Source organism: Chaetura pelagica, unplaced genomic scaffold, assembly GCF_000747805.2.
Source record: "Chaetura pelagica isolate M959 unplaced genomic scaffold, ChaPel_1.0 scaffold356, whole genome shotgun sequence".
Taxonomy (NCBI): domain Eukaryota; kingdom Metazoa; phylum Chordata; class Aves; order Apodiformes; family Apodidae; genus Chaetura; species Chaetura pelagica.
Window position 1 is genome coordinate 3645364 of NW_009953964.1, and position 20350 is coordinate 3665713.

General features: G+C 36.4%; 1 protein-coding gene across 3 annotated transcripts in view; it reads left to right on the forward strand.

Annotated features, from left to right (window-relative positions):
* The window catches only part of GABRB2 (gamma-aminobutyric acid (GABA) A receptor, beta 2), a 128212-nt gene that overhangs the window by 76772 nt on the left and 31090 nt on the right, over positions 1-20350 (forward strand). The gene's annotated exons all lie outside the window — the stretch shown is intronic.

Consider the following 20350-nt stretch of genomic DNA (forward strand, 5'->3'; position numbering starts at 1 on the left):
CTCTTACATATACTGATTGAATAACTGCTGTCTTTGTCCTGTTTTCTATGTATCTAAATTTGTGTTGTGAAATAAAATTTCAATTTTTTTTTCACTGAAAAACCTTTAGGGAACCTAAGTACATCAGAAAAAAATTATAATTCATGATGACTTTTATAAAGACAATATTAGCATGCATTATTTGGCACTCTAATATGATTTCAGCATTTAAAGATGCATTTCCTTTTTCAGGATAACCACAGGTAATTCAGCTGGGGTAGATTATTAAATTGAATGTGGTAAGCAAAATGGAAATTAACGGCATGTTTTAAGATACATGATGTATTTTTGAAGTAACTTCTGTATTATAAAAGATTATGCAGGATTTCTGTGTGTACTGAAGTACAAAATCATAGCTTGTGCTACAGTCTGGTAAGAACTTTGTACAGCTAAACTCCTTTCTTCTCAAAAGCATTTAAGAATATTTTTTAAATTTGTGTCCAGGTTTCATTCATTTTTAGTGTAATTTAAAGTTGTGTGAAAATCCTTTTCTGAATTAAACTTCAAACTCTGCTGTCTGAAATAATTTACATGCAGAAAATGAGCAAAATTATTACCTGTCATTAAAGTTCATCCAGACTGTGTGCTAAAATACTCAGGTAACAAAATTGGTTATGGAATTTGCTCTTCTGAAAATGGATAAAATCTTGATTCTTGGGATTGTTGGGGTTTTTTTCTGCAGTTCATTATAGAAATTCTATTGATAATATTTGATTCAAAATTTCATACCTGCTCTCTTTTGAGTAAAGTAAGCTGATTTTCATGTGTGATAAAACTGCTGGTATAACTACATTCAGGTTTACAGAGGTTTTTACTGAGAATATGGCTTGTCTCGAAAGTCACTGGGCTTCCTTTCTCTCTGTTTACAGTGTCCTTTAAACACTCAGCAAAGTCTTGCCTTCTCTGTACATTGCTGAGATACCTGAATCTTCCTGAGATTCACAAACTAGATATGCCCTGCCTGTCATGCTTGCTGAACCCACTCTGGGAATTCCCAGGAAATACCTCCTAGGTCAATCCTTATATAAAACTAAAATTAAATTGTGTCCCCAGTTTTCAAGGAGTTCTTATTCAGACTTAACGTGTGGGTTGAAATTTCCCTTTAATCTGATTTGGAGTAGAATTTTAAAGCGAGATCAGTTACCTTTCAAGAAACAATCCTGGCAAACAGGGTATTGAGCTCTCAAAGCTGTTGTTCCTCTTGGTATAAAGAGCACGGTACTCATGGTATGATTGAGAGGTAAGAGTTTAAATTACCACAGCTCTTAGGATGCTTGTAGGAGAGCTCCTTTGTGGATCTTTTAACTGTTGCAGCACTGCAACAGTAAAATGGATTTAAATCAGAACATTGTACCTAGATAGCCTACCTTTCACTGCAGTAACAAACATTGTTAAAGAATGTGGATAGAAGTAATACTTGAACTGTGTTTTTGAACAGTTTCGTGCTGCTTTACAAAATTATTGCTCTTTATATAAATGTATATATATTCATATGTTCAGGTAAAAACCTGAGTCTGTCTAATCTTTGTTAATCACTAGACAAAAATGCTGGTAGATAGGTAGAATAAGTAAGATTGAAAGTGACTTTCTGAGTCATTCAATGCAGGAACTTAAGTTCAGTCACTTCTTTAAGCTGGTTAAGCTGCAGGCTAAAAGTAGCTTGGTTTCTTGCCCTTCTGATTGTATTGGATGTCTCTTTCACCACTGCTCTCTTGTGATGGTTATCACTTCTTCGAATTCTATCCCAACTGTTTTCATGGCTGTGAAGGCACAAAATTATATTAACTGCTTGTGTCAGCATTTTTATTTTTTTTTACTTCTCTGTCTTCCCCAGGTCTGCTGGGACCTTCATGACATTTTTAAAGAAAGTGGTTATAGTTTCTCATAGGTTTCATTTCATGAAACGGAACGTGCCAGTTTCTTTTAGCTTTCTCATACAGGAGTATGTTAAGAGAAATGCTGAACTAGAACTCGTTAGGGATAACGAGTAGTGTGAGCAGTGTTCCAGGTGGAACTGCTGTTACACTATGGCATTGATCCTGTCCTTTTTCCAAGATCTGCCTTTGCCTTTCTTCACAACTTCTTAACATCCACAGGTTACAGTCTTTCCCAGAACAGTAAGTACAGTCAGGTCTTTCCCTTCCTCACTCATTTTCCAGCAGTGTGTTCTAGTTTTTGGTAGACCATTTCTTCTTTTTTTTTTTTCTTTTTTTTTTTTATAGTACTAAGCCCACTTGACATGGCATTTCATAACACTGTTCATATAAAACAGTGTTCTTAATATTGCTACAGTCCTCAAGGTTATCCAGTTCTTGCTATACTTGTTCTGATCATCCTTTGTCTTAACACTGCCTGTAGAGTTTGTTTCATTAGAAATTTCATTAACACACAAATGCTAAATAATATTATTGCCAAGAAGGAAGAGCTTTGCTTGTATTCCTTGTCTATACTAAGCACGATATATTCTTTCAGTGCAGTAAAATTTCCCATACATCTTTTATGTATCTGTACCGGTTTTCTATTCTCTGATAGTCCTATATCAAATGTTTTAAGAAAGTGCAGGTTAGATATACTGTGTTTAAAAGGAATTAATGTCTAGCCAGATCTTTTGAGTTAAGTCCTGATAGATCTTTATCCCATTTCCATACAAGTTAATGTCTCTAATGTCCATCCATTCTTTCTCTGCTCCTTCCCTTCCCACCTTCATCTTAATTTTGATACTAGAGTTAATTGGTTTCTTAGCTGCCTGGTTTACTTTTTTTTTCTATGTGTCATTGTGTGTACTGAAATTTGTGGCAAGTATCAAAGTTTTGTTAATCTAGATTTGCATAAAGACAGATTAATTTGCAAATTAGAAATTAGGGTGGAGAAGGATCAAATGCACATATTAGTGAAATTAGCTGCTGAAAATGAAACAGAAGACTATTCCCCCTTAGTTTAAAGAGTATCAGTTTTGAACATTGAAATCCTGTTTTTTGTGTATAGCTAGTTACATATCTGTGATAAATTTTGGCTTTTTTATCCTAAAAGGGCAAAATTGTGTTGAAAGTTTGGTTTTGCTATGATGCTTTTAAACCATAGGCCATTCTTTTCCAAGGAGGTCTAATCTGAGCTACTCTACTTTTCCCTTTCTTTTGTTATTTCTCAACACACTGAATAGCAGGCATATAATACAAGAGGGAAATAATTTTCCTATGTATTCATTTCTTAGTTTCCCAACTTTTAGGCAACTTTTTAGTTGAAAATTGGCTTGACTCAGTAAAATACCTCTCCTTTCACCTCCCTACCTCTGCCACTGCAGTAGGAGTTTCTGTTTATGATGATATTCTAGAATAATTCTGTTCCTCTGCTGTTTCCTGCCTCTCTGGAGTTGTAATTGCTGAAAGAAGTGTCTTAGTTAACCAACCATGAGACTAGTGGGAACTCAAAGACAAATATTAGTGCAAGGGTGTTTGAAGAATAGTTCATATTCATATAAACAAATAAAATAACATATTCCACCTCATCTAACATAACACAGAGAAATTATTGTGATTCTTTGGAATATTTTAATGTAATTATTCGAGATTCTTCTAGTGCATTTGCACCTTTTTCTATTTCATTTTCATGGTGCTACATAGACAAAAATTCAGTTCCTTCTTATGCCATTTCATAATGTTTGGCATAGCTGTATTTATGTTTTACTGAGGTAGAATTCAGAAGCTGCCTGCCTTGTGACAGAAGTTTTTTGTTTGTTTTTTTTCATTTCTTCGTTGCTTTGGAACAAAGAACATGCTGAGTTTCTCTTGAAAGCCTATTCTCAGAAACATTTTTCATAGTGTATTGAAGATGTGGCATTAAAATTGTCTTAAAGCCCTGCTGTCTGAACCCTCAGCAAACATCTGAGCTTGCCTCTCAGATGTCCTGACCAGGGGAAAGGGCAGAGGCAGAACAGCATGCACAGACAGAGGAGGAAGGTCTGCTTTGCTGACGAATGAGAAATAATTGTTTTAAGGATATTTCATTTATATAACAGACTGGAGTGCTTGGACCAGAAATCATTAGAATTTTTTGGTGTTTGTTTATGTTGCATGCCAAAAAGGCCACAGAACCACACTATGATAAATTAAAAACTCGGTAACAGAATCTAGAAAAAGCCTGAAAGAACAGACATGAAAGAATATCATTCCTCCCCGGTGGCAGTGCAGCTCAGTATCAAACGCCTTCTAATCAGATCATCTGAAAGCTCATCAGCAAGAGAAACAGTAGTCATCCTTGTGTGCTCAAGGTGACATTACAAGCACATTTAAGGCACTGAAAAGAAATCAAAGATGTCTTTTGCTGAAGCCTTGAGTACTTTGCAGATGGCTTCTCTGGCCATTGATCAAAGTTATCATCAGGTCACATGGGACAAATGGTAGAACTCCAGGAGGCGACCAGGCAAGGCTTTTCTGGGTTAGAGGCAAATGTGCTTGATGCTAGGGAAAAGATTCTGCCTATTCCCAGGTAGTGGGATGTTCAGCAAAGGAAGGTACTATGGGAACACGTCACTTTCAACAAGTACACAGTATGTGGAAAGCTAAATATTTTACTAAAAGGTTGGAATCTTAGCAGTTGTCTGTTTTTAAATATTTCTTTTCTTCCATTTATCAAATTTAGCATGTGTCCTTTCCCCATTGTCCCTTCAGTTAAGTCTGTTTTGCATCCTGGCCCCCTCTCCTGTAGGGAGGATATTCCTCTATAAGTTGACCTTATAAAAGTGCTCCTTTTTCCTCTTTGTTCATCATCTATATGTTTGGATGTCTTAATCTGGAATTCCACCTCTGTACCCATACTGTCCATTTCAGTAATATCATCTTATTGTGTGGCTTCCTTGGGACAGGTAGGTCATTCTTTATTTGTCCTTACTAATTTTGTCTTAATTATTTTGAGAAGAGGTTTACTTTGAGGGGCATAGTGCACACTCGCAATGAACAGGAAATCCTTGAATCCTCTTCAGTTTTATAGACAGGAGAATTTAGTAAGGGTTGAAGAAACCCCATTAGTAGATTAATCTTCTGGCTAATCTGAACAGGTGAAGGAAATTGAGAGTAAATACCAGCTTGTGTGACCACGGTCAGTTGTGTACCAGTGAATCAGTGTTTGTGAGTTTAAAAAAAAAAAAAGATCCCAACAACAATAGGGAGCTTTGGTCAGGCTTTCAGACTGGAACTCAAGTAATGTCTAAGTTATGTTAATCTTCAGTTAAGGGAAAAAGAAAGCTTTTTTCTTTTTTCTTTTTATTTCTTTGTATCTCACTTCATATTGGCAGCAGTCTAGGTCTTGAAAGCTCTTATAACACAAACAAGGTGATGTACTGCTTGAAAGCGAGCAAAGAATTATCTAGAAGCTCTTTGACAGATTCTTGATGCTTTGAAGCAAACTGGAGTTAAATTGAAAGGGAATCCAAGATTCCAATATCCAATCTCTACTTATCAGAACTGGACAATGTAGGCAACCTAGATTTCCATAGAGAAATTCATAGCTTGAAGCTCTCTTTTTCAGTCATTTTACAGTTTAATGTGAAGACTATATAGAGTCATAAAGGTACAGACACAAAATGCAAACAGTTTTAAAACTTCTATAGCATTTTGCCTTTTATATCCAGTCTGAGGTACAGTGTTTTTGTCCTTATTGCACAAAACACTTTTATCAAGGGATTGTTGGAAACAAAAAGAACACAGTTCAAAGAGTCTGTATTCAGAAAGCACCATATTAATTTGCTGAAGGTTTGAAGAAGCACTAAATGTCCCTGAAGGTATCTCTGATGCTGTAGAAAGATGCCCTCTATTAGAAAATAATATATTTCTAACAATTACTCTGATAATCTTATATGCTGTGAATTATGTGGAAATATGAAAAGCTGATGGGGTTGATGGGTTGGCACTTCACAGTCCTGTTTCCAGAAGGTATGAATTTTACAAGATAAATATTCACCTTTTTTTTTTTTTTTTTTTTTTTCCCCCTTTCATTTTGCTAACCTGAATAGTAGGATCTCTTATAACTTCTCATACTTTATGCAAATGTTTTTCCGTAGTGGTAGTATTTGTTTCAAGCACCTTGTAACTAGTGATTTCATCAAGAAAATTAAATACTTGTAACTGCTATTGGAAAGGATATCTGTGATACTGTTACATATCTTAGGTCTGTGTACTGAGTGATCTGATATTATAGTTTATTCTTTTCCTTGGAGTACCTATATTTTTATTAGAAGTTAAATGTACTTGAAATTATTTAAAGCCTTGATTCAGTCAGTTGACAATTCAGACAGAATATTTGGTGTATGTTGAGACTATCAGTAATATTAATTTCTCTGCCAAGTTCTTCTCTTTTGGTATAGGGGCAAGAGCAATTGCTTTTTCACGTGCTGTCTGGTGCATCTAAGTGTTGTACCCAATCATTGTTAACTGTAGAATCACAGTAGAAACTACACAGATGTCCCAAAGGGGCAGAAAAAACATGCTCAGTGCTGGCACACTTCATCTTCCTGCCAGCAAGAGGTTGTGTGGCATCAGAGGCTGTTGTTCCTGGTAATAAGTAGCCATTGTTTGGAAGTTACAATACCAGCAATTTTCTAATCACTGGGTTACAGTGGCAGTACTTCTTGAACTTGGCCTAATGGCACATTAATTTGTCATACTTTTTTCAATCATCGTGACAGCTGTAGGTTGTGTAACAGCTTTGGTGACTTCTGAGGTTTATTTGCATTTGCTTCGTAATGGCTAACCTGATTTTGCAGTGGGTTGGGAGAATGATCCTTCCCACCCCTCCTTTCTCTTTTTTAACCAACAAAACTTCTGAAAGTTAAGTCCTTCTTCTAAAAATACAGGTTTTTTACATCATTCTAAACGATGGAAGTGGCACTGAGAGCTAATAATGGCTTAGCACCATTTTACCTAAGTACTTAATTATCTTTTCAAAATGAAATTATTTTTTCACCATGGTACAGCTTTTATGAAACAGTGATATTTATCAGAGACTGGAATCACTTGACCTCCAGTCTTAAGCTTTAGAAGACAGGGAAGACTGTGGTTATCTCATGATCATCACACACCTGTGAAAATAAATATGTTTCTATGGTCATTTTATTTCCTAAGACAATTAGAGTTTTTCTGGTTTTGTTTTGTTTTGTTTTCCCAGCATCTCTCCCACTGTTTTCCAGTGGGAAATCAAAATAAACTCTATACCTTTTACCCATTGATAAAATTATATTTAGTTCCTGATGTCTTTTTGAGACAAAGAAGCAAAAGAATAGGAATTTGAGGAACTCATAAAGATGTGCCAAAACCCCTCTGGTTCTCCCCAAATGAAATAGTTTCAAAATGTTCAACGTTTTATCTCAAAAATAAGTTATTAAATATTTAGCCCTAATTTTAGGGACCAAACCAATATCAGTCTGGATAACTTGGCTTTTGAAATTTAAATACTACACAGTGCTATATGAGGCTTCAGATATCTTTTACTCATCAGGATGTTTCAGCCACGACAAGTCTCTTTCTTGGGTAACTGTACTTTTCATGTAGACAAGCCTGGGAAACAGTATTTTACTTTGGTGGATAGACCAAAAAGAAATTTAATGAGCTGAAGCACTGGCAAAGTTAAATATTGTAATCAATCTTTTCATTCCTTTGATTAGTGTATTGTACCTTTCCTTGTGAAACAAAGTTAATTTTGTTCAGTTACTCATGTTATTTGGCACTATTAGTTCACACTATTGAAATTACTCCTGTGCCTAGAAAACACAACCTACTTTGTGTTATTGGATGTAGTCCTGTTTTCCTGTGTCTTAAATCTATATAATGAGTTCAGAGGTAGTGCTGCTTACAATACTAACAGTTCATTTAAAAACAATTCAGTGATAGCATGACTCAACTTTTGGCAATGCTAGAGGAACTAGTTGTAATTTTCTATCAGCCTAATGCTACTATAATTGATATGAGAAAATGCAATTACAAATTTGGTAATAGAATGCATTGGTATGCAAGTAATAATAGGAATAATACACAAGGAAATTACTCTTCAGTTGTAGAAATGTTCCTGATACATACACCATTCATAGCATTCAATATGTATTAGACACACTGTCCAAAACTATTTTGATGGAAGTTCAAGAGTTGTATCTTTTATGTATGAAAAATTCTAACTCTTAGGTTAATTTTCTCATGATATGCATCTGTTCTGAGTCAAAATTTAATGCAAATAATGCTGCTATTACTCTAAGTAGCCTTAAAAATCTTTTGTGAAAGAAGATTTGTAAAGAAAGGGGTATGTAAGTAGCTGAGGTAAGTTAAGATTATATTCTCAATGTTGTATTTATAAAAGGGTTGGGGTTTTTTTGTTTATTGTTTTTTTCTCTTATATATTAAAACAAGTTTATTGTTTTCAATGTTGCTTTTTATGTCGGGAGAGAAGTCACTAAGTGCAATATTAATATGTGTTTATATTTTAAGTCATACTTGAAGAATAATTCAGGATGGAAGGGACCTCAGGAGGTCTCTAGTCTAACCTGTTCAAAACATTGCCAGCTCTTGGGTCAGATCAAGTTGCTCAGGGCTTTGTCCAGTCTGGCCTTTAAAACCTTCAAGAATGGAGAGGGCAAGACTTTTTTAGGCAACATGTTCCAGTGCTTGACCCTCCTATCAGTGAAGAAGTTTCATTGCAGTTGTGGAAAGGGGCCACGTACCTGGTTTATCCTGTCCTGGAACGCTGCGTCTGCCTCAGAAATGAATATTTACTGTTATTCATCTGAAATAGAATGTAGGTGTCGTATGGCTTGTCTTGTAAAAAAGTAAATGGTAAGACTCTTAACTTAATGACAATCTCCTGAAAATGATCTGAATAAATTAATATATCGTGCAAGTAGCCATGTAATTTGACAAAGGCATTTTTCAATTAACGATTTAAACAACTCATATAGTTTTCCTTCCTTTTATGATCTTCTGGTGTGGTGTAGTCTGACCCTTATCTCTTGATTCAGTTACAGAGTTGCTAATCCCACCATTATAGATGCAAGTGTCTCTGTATATGTTGTAATTCTCAATCTTAAGATTTAAAAACTCTCAGAATAGGGTTTCTTTTTCACTGGGTAATGATCTAAATATTTTCCTTACAACATTTTGGCTCAGTAACATGTTTTGTGTTGTACACATCAAAAGTCAATTCTCTGAATTCTGTAACTGCATGATATGTATGTTGTCTTTATTGTGAAGAGAGCACAGATGTGAATAGTCAACTCTACGGGAATATATTGGAAGTGCATTTCCTTAGTTTGTAGCTTTGGGACTTGTGGAGTGTCATATTTCTACTCAGAGCAATCCACTACTTACATTTGCTGTCATGCAGGCTTCTCTTGTGATTGAAGCATGACTGTAGCCACAATTTGAGATGTTACATCAGCCCAGGCAATTACCTTACATAATAACAGGATAACATAACAGAAAAAAAAAAAAAAAAGTAATTGATTGACGACATTATTCAGCCATATGTCTAAAAATACTCCTTTCCAGTTTGACATTGTGTGTACAGCTACCATGGTCTAGAGAAGATTATGCCACATTGGAAATAACAGCTTGTAACAATAGTAGTCCACAGTTACCATCTGGGTGCTTTGTTGATGTGTGAAAGATGATTATCCAAGTATTTGATGTTTTCTGCAGAACCTCATACAACAATTCCTGGTAAAAATCACTGCTTTTATCCTGTTTTCTGAAGCAGTTACTTGACAATCAACATATATTAGAAGTGAGTATGTGTTCAGTAGCAGAGACCCTTAATCAAGGCACAGACCTGTTGTGGGCTGCTATGTGAGCTAGTTTCATAAAAGCAGAACAGACACCTGCATCTTAGTGTGTGGGAGCTCATCTGCATATATTGGGGCTCTTCAAGAGAACAGGAATTTCTTTCTCCTGAACACAGCCTGGAACAGTCAAGTCTCTTCAACACCTTGCTTCAGGAAGACTGACCCATCCCAAAACATCACAGAGACAACCTGAGTGATACTGAAATGCTGGTAAGTTATGTTTTGCTTTTCAATTTTTCTTTTAGTCATTTGGGTTTTTTTTTTGTCTGGACCTTTGTAACCTACCTGACACACATTAGATCACTGTTTTGGGGAAACTCTGGAAAGGGGCAAAGGACACAAGAGTAGTTGCTTCTTTTTCTTTTTACCCATGGTCCCTCTCTATCTTCTTTTCTTTGCAGAGCTAAAATGAGTACTATAGACAGTAGTGCTGGTAACTCCTATTCTGCCAGAATTATGTCCTAGGGATGGGGTCCAGGCCAAGAAACTTCTCATGTATGACTGACATGAATGTGCAGGGATGAGCATCTAAGTGCTGCAAGTGCAGTGCACTTATACTGTAAGTGGCTTATGTTGCTGTAGCATACTTGGTGGTGGTGATGCTATATGCATGTTCTAACTAGAGTGTTCCTTTCCTTTCAGCTTTCAGTTAAAGCTTTCTGCAAGTATGGAAAGATCCACAGACTCATTAGGTAAATGCGTTATACGTTTCTCCTGCAAAACGTATCTAAGTTCTTATCAAGGTTTGTTTTCATACTGACTAAGCACTAACTTCTGCTTATCTCTATTTTTATTCATTTAAGCAAAGATGGGATTGCAGAAGCGAGGTTTATTTTTTGCTACAAGGGCAGAAAACCCCATACCTCACTGTGGCCAGAAATTGCATTTTACCCTATAGTGTGCTACTTACAGCAAAGCCTTCTCTTTTTCTTTTACAATGACTCTTCATGTGCTGCTGATAATGCTTTGTAATTTATTGTATTTGCTGAACATGTGAGCTTTCTTAAAGAAATAAACCAGTGTGTTTACCTGTTGTATCTGTGTGTTTCATTTGAGTAAAACAACTCTGAGCACAGGAAAACATGGAAATTTTTTGAAGTCTGCTAGGAGAAGAAAAGACTCCAGTGCTGGTTCTCTGTTTAACTGTTCTGTGGTACAGAAAGAGAGAGAGAGATTGCTAAATGAAGTCTATAAATAACAAAGAAATCAAGATTTTTAGCATTATCTAAATAGTGTTTTAACAACTTAAGAAAAATAATTTCTGACTCTGTGTGCTATTATAGGAAAAAGCTGTAGTTGCTCTTGAAGTTAATATTTTTAATATTTGAAGAACATTACCCTTTAGAGGAAAAAATAACTATGTATAGTCCTGAAACATATAGTATTCTCATCAGAACAGATGAGCAGAATAGTTTTTTAACTAGTAGCATTCCCTGCAGAAGCACATGTAGGAATGGCAGCACTGATTTTTGTCTTTTTGCAGCTGGCAATCAGCAAAACCGAGCTGGAGCCACAGACTAATTCTGAAGACGACTCTTGGGGAGGGGATGGGGGAGGCATGTGTGTTTCTGAAACTTACTGATTTCCAAGGTGAAGTACTGAGACAAGGTACGTGTCAGACACAGGCTTTGAAACATAAAACTCATTTGGTGTTTTGTCTTGGAAGCAAAAGAAATGTCTCTCTCACTCTCTCAGTCACTATGCTTAATGAAAACCAACTCAGTCCAGTATTAACTGTCTAGAGAGAGATTCTTTCTGGAGACAAACCAGGGAAGAACTGGACACATGATGTGAGTACATGTGTTGGGTTTTTTCATGGACTCTGGCATAGTAAAAGCAATAATCTGAATATTAACAACTGATATGAGAGTATGTTTATGCGATTAGGAAAGTATAGCTATTCACATTGAGCAGCAGTACTGAAGGATCTCACCAGGAATTAGATGGCTTTATTTCCCTTCAGGAACTCCAATGTAGTACTTTTCTCAAATCTTGTTGTGAACAGGGGCAGAGTTAGTGTTTGGTTTACTACCTTTAGTGGGAAGTGATCTTAGTCTTCTTCACATTGAAATTGAGTAAGATTTGATGAGTACAGTAGTAGACATTACTCTTGACAAGAACAAACCTGCTGGAATTTGTCATTGTGTTTCTTCTTTTTAAGAGACAGCGCTGGTTCCTGTAGCCTACCTGGAACACTCTGATCTCCTTAAGGGAAGAAGCCTGCTGGTAGAGGTTAGACAGAATTGACCATGGTGTCACTTTTGCTCACTCTTCAGTGCATAAACTCACTGGTTTACAGGTAGAATATGAAGATTGCTAAAAAGTAGGCAGTTAGATACAGTAAAAATTGACTTAGCTAGTAATAATAAAACATGCTCTCTTGTATTGCTCTACCTGTGAGATACTATCCAATCAAACAATACTATATTCTAAGTATTCTCTCTGCTTTATAGAGAGTACTGCATTTTTTCTTTTTTTTTTGTCTGTATGAAATCTGCAGTTGGAAGGGCTGGTGCACTTGTCTTTCCTTCTTGATTATAAGGTAGCACCTCCCACTGTGCCAGGCTTCTGTGAACACTTCTGGAAGTTTGTTTCTTCTTGGAATAGAAAAGCATTATCTTGAATTCATAGTCTGATATTAACGTGGTTGTTCTGGAGATGAGAAGGTTCTCGGGTTATATAAAAACAATGTAATTTTGTGATACCACTTATTTTACGAAGAAAGGTTGTACCAGAGGATCCCTGAGGTCCCTTCAAGCCTGATATACTATGGTAAAGTGATTTAATCCTTTACTGGGAAAATACCATGGTTTTCAATGCAGCACCTTTTCCTTAAATATACAGTGATTTAGGCAGCCTACAGCAGCTGCTTGCTTTGTGTGGTTTTGTTTTGAGTTTGCTTTTTGTATAAAGAAAAATTTCCTTTTTCTCTTCAGAGTTTTGGATGATTGTGGAAAGTATTTTAGCCAGAAGGTAGAACAAAGCTCACTAGGAAGACTCCAACTGAGACTGAAAATACAGATTTGTTGGTTCCACATGTTCATGAATTAACACATGAGGCTGCTTGACCAGCCAAAAATCAACTCAGTTTGTTAAAAAGGAGATAAAACCTTGATTTAAGTGCTATTATTAAAAGCCTATCATTCTGTCTTGACAAATATATATCCAAATTTCCTAATTTGCTTATGAGTGTTAGCTCTTCAATGAGTGTCTGACCTTTGAAGAAGTAAGCTCAGCTATCAGCTTGAATACTACCAGCCCTAGTGAATTATTCAGAATAGATTACAAACTGCTTCCAAATGTAAGCCTTAAGTAATTATGAAGATGATGAGTAGGCAAGCCTTTTAGTTAGATCTTTTCTTATTTAAATTGTTTCTCCCATCGTGATAAAAATATCAAACTATGCAGTAAAAATATCTGAGCAAAATATCAGAGTCAGTTGCACAGCGGAAGATAATTAGCAGATAGTGTGCATCTGTTCCTACAGCCCAAAAGAAGGGCAGATGAATTGATGTGGAGCTCTGTGTACTTTAACCTGGACTATTTTCAGCCCGTTGGTTATCTTAGTATCTGTCCACTGCATTGCAGCTCTCTGCAGATCGAGTATCTTAATTTAGTATTATTTTCTCCAGTGCGTCCTACAGAGTATGTGGAACTGATTTTGCTGGTGATGGGAATGGCTGATGCCAACATAGTTTCCTGATCAATATGAATGAGGAATTAATGCAAAGTCCATTTTTCTCATTAAAACCTGACCAAAGAAATGTTGACTGAAAGCCCTCACCATTTAAAAACATTTGGGTAAGAAGAGATGTTCTCATCTAAGGACATCATTGCTGTGACTGAAACACATGGTCTGAAAGTGTGGGTGGTACCTCTTTTGAGCTGAATGTTGCTGGTGTCTCCTAATACCTGTTGTTTTTGATGTATGGTGATTCCTAGAGCCTTTAGTAAATGCGTTTGTATTCCAAATTGTTGTATGAGACTGGGAAAATGTCATCAGAGTTTGACCTGCAGAAGTGTTCTGCAATCATCGGTGTTAGAGTGGTTAAATGAGGGTTTTCCTGTTCAGAGAGAAACTTGTGCAGTCTCCTCTTGATAGCCAGTGCTAGATGTCAAAGCTGTGGGGTTTGGCTGCTTGGAATTGCCATCTGGGCAAAGCAGGTTTCGGTGCTTTGCATTGTTCTCAAGGGAGACCTGTCTACTGTGCCTGAGTACTCTCTTAACTTTTGGCATCAGTGGTTCAATGTACACAGCATGAAATTCTTCTTGACTGACATTTCTGAAGTGATCAACGTAGCCACATTAGACAACAGAGCATTACAATACAAAAAGAAATGCAAAAATAGATGCTAATTTGTATAACTGTTTAGTTAGTGGCTTTTTCACCCACTGTAGTCCACCCACAGGAGGACTTTCAAGACATGCAAAAAACCTAATTTGATAGGAATTGTGGAGGTGTAGTTGCCTCCTGACCTCACAGATAAATAGTGTTTGCATGAATGGCAGATGGATACACTAGCATGAAATTATTGTTGTATAAACAGCTGATTAAAAACCAAAACAGTTCAAGAAGCTGACATGTTTTACTCCAAGACTGTATTTGCTTTTACCTCCTACCAGACTGAAGCAGAGCCAGAATAAGTATCTCTGCATGTAACCGATGTGAGTTCTCTCCCCCTCCCCTCCCTTTTCAGATCTCAAGAAGAGTAAAGGTTGATTTGACTGATTTTCTAATTGAATGTCAACTACACTTTCTGCCTGTGATGTCACACACTTTCTCTTGAGATAAATACAAGGACCAGGAAATCATAAGCATATTGCTGTTCATATTGGCTAATATTTAAATATGCATAAAGAGGACATCTTTTGGCAGTTGCAGCTGCAGAACAGGTTGAGCATTTTAGGCTTGGAATTTGTAAATTTGTGTTAGGTCTTTATCTAGGGTAGCACTGGGAAGAAGGTATCATGTCTCATCATGTGTGTGTAACTTCTGTTCTATGCTGTGCTATGAAGTAACTTAAAAGAGAATGAATACAGGTGTTCTTGGTGGGTTTCTTTTGGTTTGTTTGTGGGGTTTTTTCAGGTGTTTTTTTTCTGAGGGAGAAATTGCTACCTGCAGACATGGGCTGGCTTCAGTGTCTGTTGCATATGATGGTGAAAGAGAAAGCTCATAAAAACATATAATGTTATAATCCAGGAAAACTTATTGAAGGGTGGTTGTTTAATGTTCTCTGGAACTAACAGTTGCATTTCTGGGTTTTGAGCAATTTCAGATTGTTATTACATTACATGTTATTACATTGGGTGCTCATGAAATTGACAGTGTTCTGGGTTGCTGTTTAGGAATGAATGTATTTCTGTTAAGCCTGTTTTACTTCCAGTGTCTTGCTCTGGAAATAAGGTTTTGGGTGGTTGTTTTGTTTTTTGTTCTTCTGGTTTCTCCTGGTATTACTGCTTAATGGGCATCATTCTTTTGGGAATTATGTATTAACTGTAGCTGGTCCTTATATCTCAAAGAAAACCAGAATGAAGAAGAAATGGTGATGTTTACAGTTCCATTTCTCTTTACAGAATGGACTCAGCAGAGGAGGGAATGCTGTGCTGCATCGTTTAAAGATGCCATATTGCAGCAAGTATTTCCAGGATTTAAAGATGAGCATGTAGGAATGAAACAGAAATCTAGTTTTGGATTCTTTGTGCCACATGGTTTCTCATTATCCATTGTTTCAAATCTGGGAGTCATCTTTCTTAAACTAAGATTTTTCAAGAAAAAACTTCAGCCTTCAGCAAAAGGGCAGAATAAGACTATTGCTTCAAACATGGATATGCCTGGGATCTTCCCTGCCAGTGCACTTGTGTCATGGGTGAGCTGTGGTCTATGCCCAGAAAGTGGAAAGAAGCCGTTCATTTTCTGTCTTCAAACATCATTTTATTCCTCTCTGGTATGTGTTGTACTCTGTCCTGCCCCTTAGTTGTAAGGAGTTGTCTGTCTTGTGATTAACATCAGCAGCTGATGGTGGTTATAGGGAAAGGTGGAGATGGCATATTTCAACAGTTGATAAGTTTCATAATATTAGCATGTTCTATCTAAAAAGATTGTTATGAAAGTGTCACACGTGTATAAAATAAAGTATTATTCAGCTTAGTACTTTTAAAACAATATGCAGTAGCAGTGCAAAATATTTTTTCTTGCTAAAAGTCATAAAACGAAGAGCAGCGTTTCCTGTTCTGCAACATATGCTCATGCTTGGCAAAAGTGGTGGCAGAAAGCATGTCAAGCCACAGTGCTTAGAGTATTAAAGTTTTAACAAAATGTCAGAGAAAACTGGAAACTGGTTAATCCACAGAAATCTGTCACAAAGATTGCATTGATTTCCGTATGAATTCTAGTGACATATGGGAGCTTAAAATATAATCTAATGATATATCTCTACCGGTGAGATGTTTATGTAATGAGGTTGCAACAGAAATGTCCTTTCTTGTTAATTTATTAGGATAATGAAAGTTGCAGTCTTTTTAGAACAATGCAAAGAACAAGTTTTACTCAAAATCAATCAGTGCTGGAACCAGAGCACTTCTTTTGCTTCTATAAACTTTTATGAAAAGGGAAATTATGCATCTAGTTTGGAGTATGCTCAAGACTGGCAGCCTTTCATATGGAAATCTGTACTGCTGCTGTTTCTCTTCTCATGTCTCTGGGCATTAGTGTGTGTAGCCCAGCAAAGAGACACTATAGAAATACAATGTAAACTGAAATTGATGTGTCCAAGTGGAAGACAAAACTTTGTTCAGATGAAGCTCTGAGGGAAAGAATTTCATACAGGAGTTATCAAGTCAAGGTAATTTCCAGTGGAACTGGAATTTAAAAAGCCCTGCCTATAACACTGAAGAAAAATCCTAAATTCTTTCAATGTGTTGCAGTTTATAAACTAGGGCCTTGATTACTGTGCTCCTTGGTTTTATAGAGGTGCTATTATGTGAAAAAATATTTGAGTCACAGTCAGTTTCTAGTATTCATATTGGTTGCCTGCGTAAATATTTTTCTGTGTTATGGAAGGTTTTACATCCAGCTATTTTTTTGATGAACGTGATTGGTAATGTGCCAAGCTATATTAAATCACTCATGTCACATAAAAAATGTATCTGATTTTGTTAAAATTGCACAGGTGATGCAGGTAAAATACTTTCTAGTATACTTTATGTCAGTGGCTATACTTACACCAATTGATCAAACCCTGGGACAGAGAAGCAGAAATCTCTTTACTGGATTTTCTTCTCAAAAGGTAAACTGGTGCTAAATATTGTTCCTGAAGAGCTTTGCTGCAGTTGCTGCCACAGCAAGGCAGCGTTTGCATGTGATGGTGAAGTGGCATTTCCCAGCAGGTCTCTGGGTGAGCAACAGTAGGCATGGGAGAGGGCTGGCATGTCCCAGACAGCTTGATGATGTCTGGGGAGATATGACAGCCATTCCACTGTGCTGGGCTCTCCAGCACCTGGGAAGTGTCAGTACCCAGGAGGGAAAGTTGTCATCAGTCCTATTGTGTTAGGAAGAGGACTTGGAAGGGCTCAGATCTTCACAAATGATCAGGCATTCTTGGTTCTGGTCACTGTCATAACTGTCTAAGAGGGCATATTCCAGCCTATTTTAAAAAGTCAAGTTTTGCATTTATTAATTATTTTAAATACATCACAGGATTGAGGAAATCCTATCTGATGCATTGCTATAGAAGATTAGTTCTAAATAAGGGTAGAAGTTATTACTGCATATGTATGCAGACCACATTTGTTCTAAGTAATTTTCTGAGTACCCTGGAGGACGTGTGCACCTGAATATTACACTTCTTTCATGTATTCTTACTTTTCTCTCTTTCTTTTTTTTTTTTTTTTTTTTTTTTTTTTTTTTTTTTTTTTTTTTTTTTTTTTTTTTTTTTTTTTTTTTTTTTTTTTTTTTTTTTTTTTTTTAGCTAATGATAGTGGGAGAGAAATCAATGCCTGTAAGGTTGTAAGGTCTCAGAGTAGATGCATTTCTTTTTATGGATCAGGTCTAGATACAGAATATTGTAACTCTAAGAAAACTCATTTATGGGAGTTGTGTCTCAGTAAGGGTGAGCACCTGGTGTGGGACAGCAGCAGGCTGGGAAACAGATTTCTGATTCTACATTTACTACTAATGTGGTCACTTCTGTACCCTGTGAAGATGTCTATCTGTGCTATAGTTTCTTTTTCTGCTATATCAGTTTTTCTCTGGCTAACAAACCCAGTGTAAGAGTTGAAGCTGTTGTAGTCTAGAATTATTTGGCTGTTAGCAGTATAGAGTATTAGGAGGAAGCTGCTCATAGTAAAAGAAGTATAAGTGAAATACAATGTAACGTCTAATAGAAAAAGTACTACTCTGGAGTAATTACTGAAGTTCATTTTATTTTCAGATTATCAGCAATAATTGCTATCACCATTATGCTCTTTACATCTAATTATCTCTTTAAATAAAGCTGTTTTTGTAAAATCTTCTTCCACATCATGTTTTATGATCTGGGCATCCAATGATTCCCCAGGAGAAAGCACACTGTGTACAGATCCACCCCATTAGTGCAAACTGCTTAATAAGATAATACTAGAGTCTGTGATACATTATTTTTAGCTGAATATTTCTTGCTTTTCTTATAGATTCCAAGCAGAAATTGATAGCATCAGGCACTATATGGGAATACACTGATCTGATTAGTCTCTGAAGTTTATTGGCTATATATGCTTTCTGTCCTGCTTGAACAAAATTAACAGATGATATTTTTATATATTTGCTTAATGTTTATATCCTATTGGTACCACATATAACATTTTAAAAAGAGTAATTCAGTATTCTTTATATATTTTCAAGGCAAGTAAATTCTTTCAAGCAATCAATATCAGCAGGATTTGAAAAACAAAGCAGGTATCTTGAAGTCCAGGGGATTAAACGTGTTTCATCTGATTGCATTTATGTAAAAGATGCATGAACTGGTCCCCTTCTTCATTTCTTTGACTGTATAAGTCTTGTTTTAATCTTGCAAAACAGAGAAAGACTATGAATTTTGCTAGTTAAGAGAGTGTAATTTTCAGAAACAAATAGTCCAGAAATATGTAGAAATTAGCACAGAAATATGTAGAAACATGTTTCTCTCTGGGCAACTACATATGTTCCTAGTTGCATTAACTCCCAGAGTGGTGTGTTGCACACAGTAGAATTTCTGATCTCTGTTACCCACAGTGTGTCTTGGCTTCCTGTCATTGCCCTTTGTGACCTGGGTGGCTACAGACTGGGAGCACAGTAGGAAGGGTAGCAATAGTGATCAGCACCACATAAATCTTCTGTTGTGGGAGAAAAGGCAATAATGGTAAGTGTAGATTGAAACCTATGCTGTAATTCTTTATTTGGTGTGTGTTTTGTCAGATTTGGAGCAAAGCTGGAGTCAAAATTGCAACTTCTAAAAGAAGTGTGCAATAGACAAATGGAAAATAAGTCTAGAGAGGGCTTTTCAGAAGGAGGGCTGCCAGTGCTAGATTCTTGTCTTTGCTCAAAACAGGTATTACTCCACAAAACTTTTGAGATACCTGTTCTTCAGAAGTTCCTTTACAATCAAGGTTTTGGAACTGAAATTCTATTTAAGGTATTTTAAGTCACATGATAGTCTCTTAAAAGTGTTGATTCCTGCATATTGCAGTTTTAAAAGCAGTTCTGTTCTGGGAAGAGTTAAAATACCTGGTTTTCTAGATGCAGGTTATGATTTTTGCTTGGTGCACACACAGGAATTGAGTCATTTTTTAATCAACAGCTTTCAGTCACTTTACAGTGACTAATTAATGTCACTTGCTGAGTGAGAGCAGACCTAGAGTAACCAAATGCTCTTGGAGAGAAGTGGATTGGGAAGAAAACCCACAGTGCACAAACAAGTAGCATTCAGACAGCACCTCGTGCCTTGGAGACTTTCATGCCAGTGTAAAAGTGACTTCACAAAGCTAATATGTCTACAAAATAAAGCTGCTGAAACTGTATGTATTTAATAAACCCACTACTGAAAACACAGTAATTTTGATTGTTTTTATGCTTTTGTGAGATGGACTTGAAAAACATTCTGGTTTTCACTCAGGATCCTCTGTACCTGTGATCACTTGTATTCCCACCAAGCTATTTATGATACTCTGAATGTTTATTAACTGATTGTTCATGTTCTTTCTCCCCTCTGCAAGAGCCTTTTGCATTATTTCTCCCTATTTATGCCACATGGAAAAGAGGTTAAGAAAATTATTATTAGTGTGATGTTGTTGGCAGAAAGGTGAAGATTTGCCATAGACAGGCTTGTCTGTAGTCATTCCTACTCCACTTTGACACTATATACACCCTTTCCATTGAACTGTCAGAACATAAGGCATAAATTCATATAAGGCAAAGCCAGATAGTCTGACATCTTCAGTAGCCTTTTGTTTGCTTGAAGAAGGCAAAGTGCCTCATGTTTT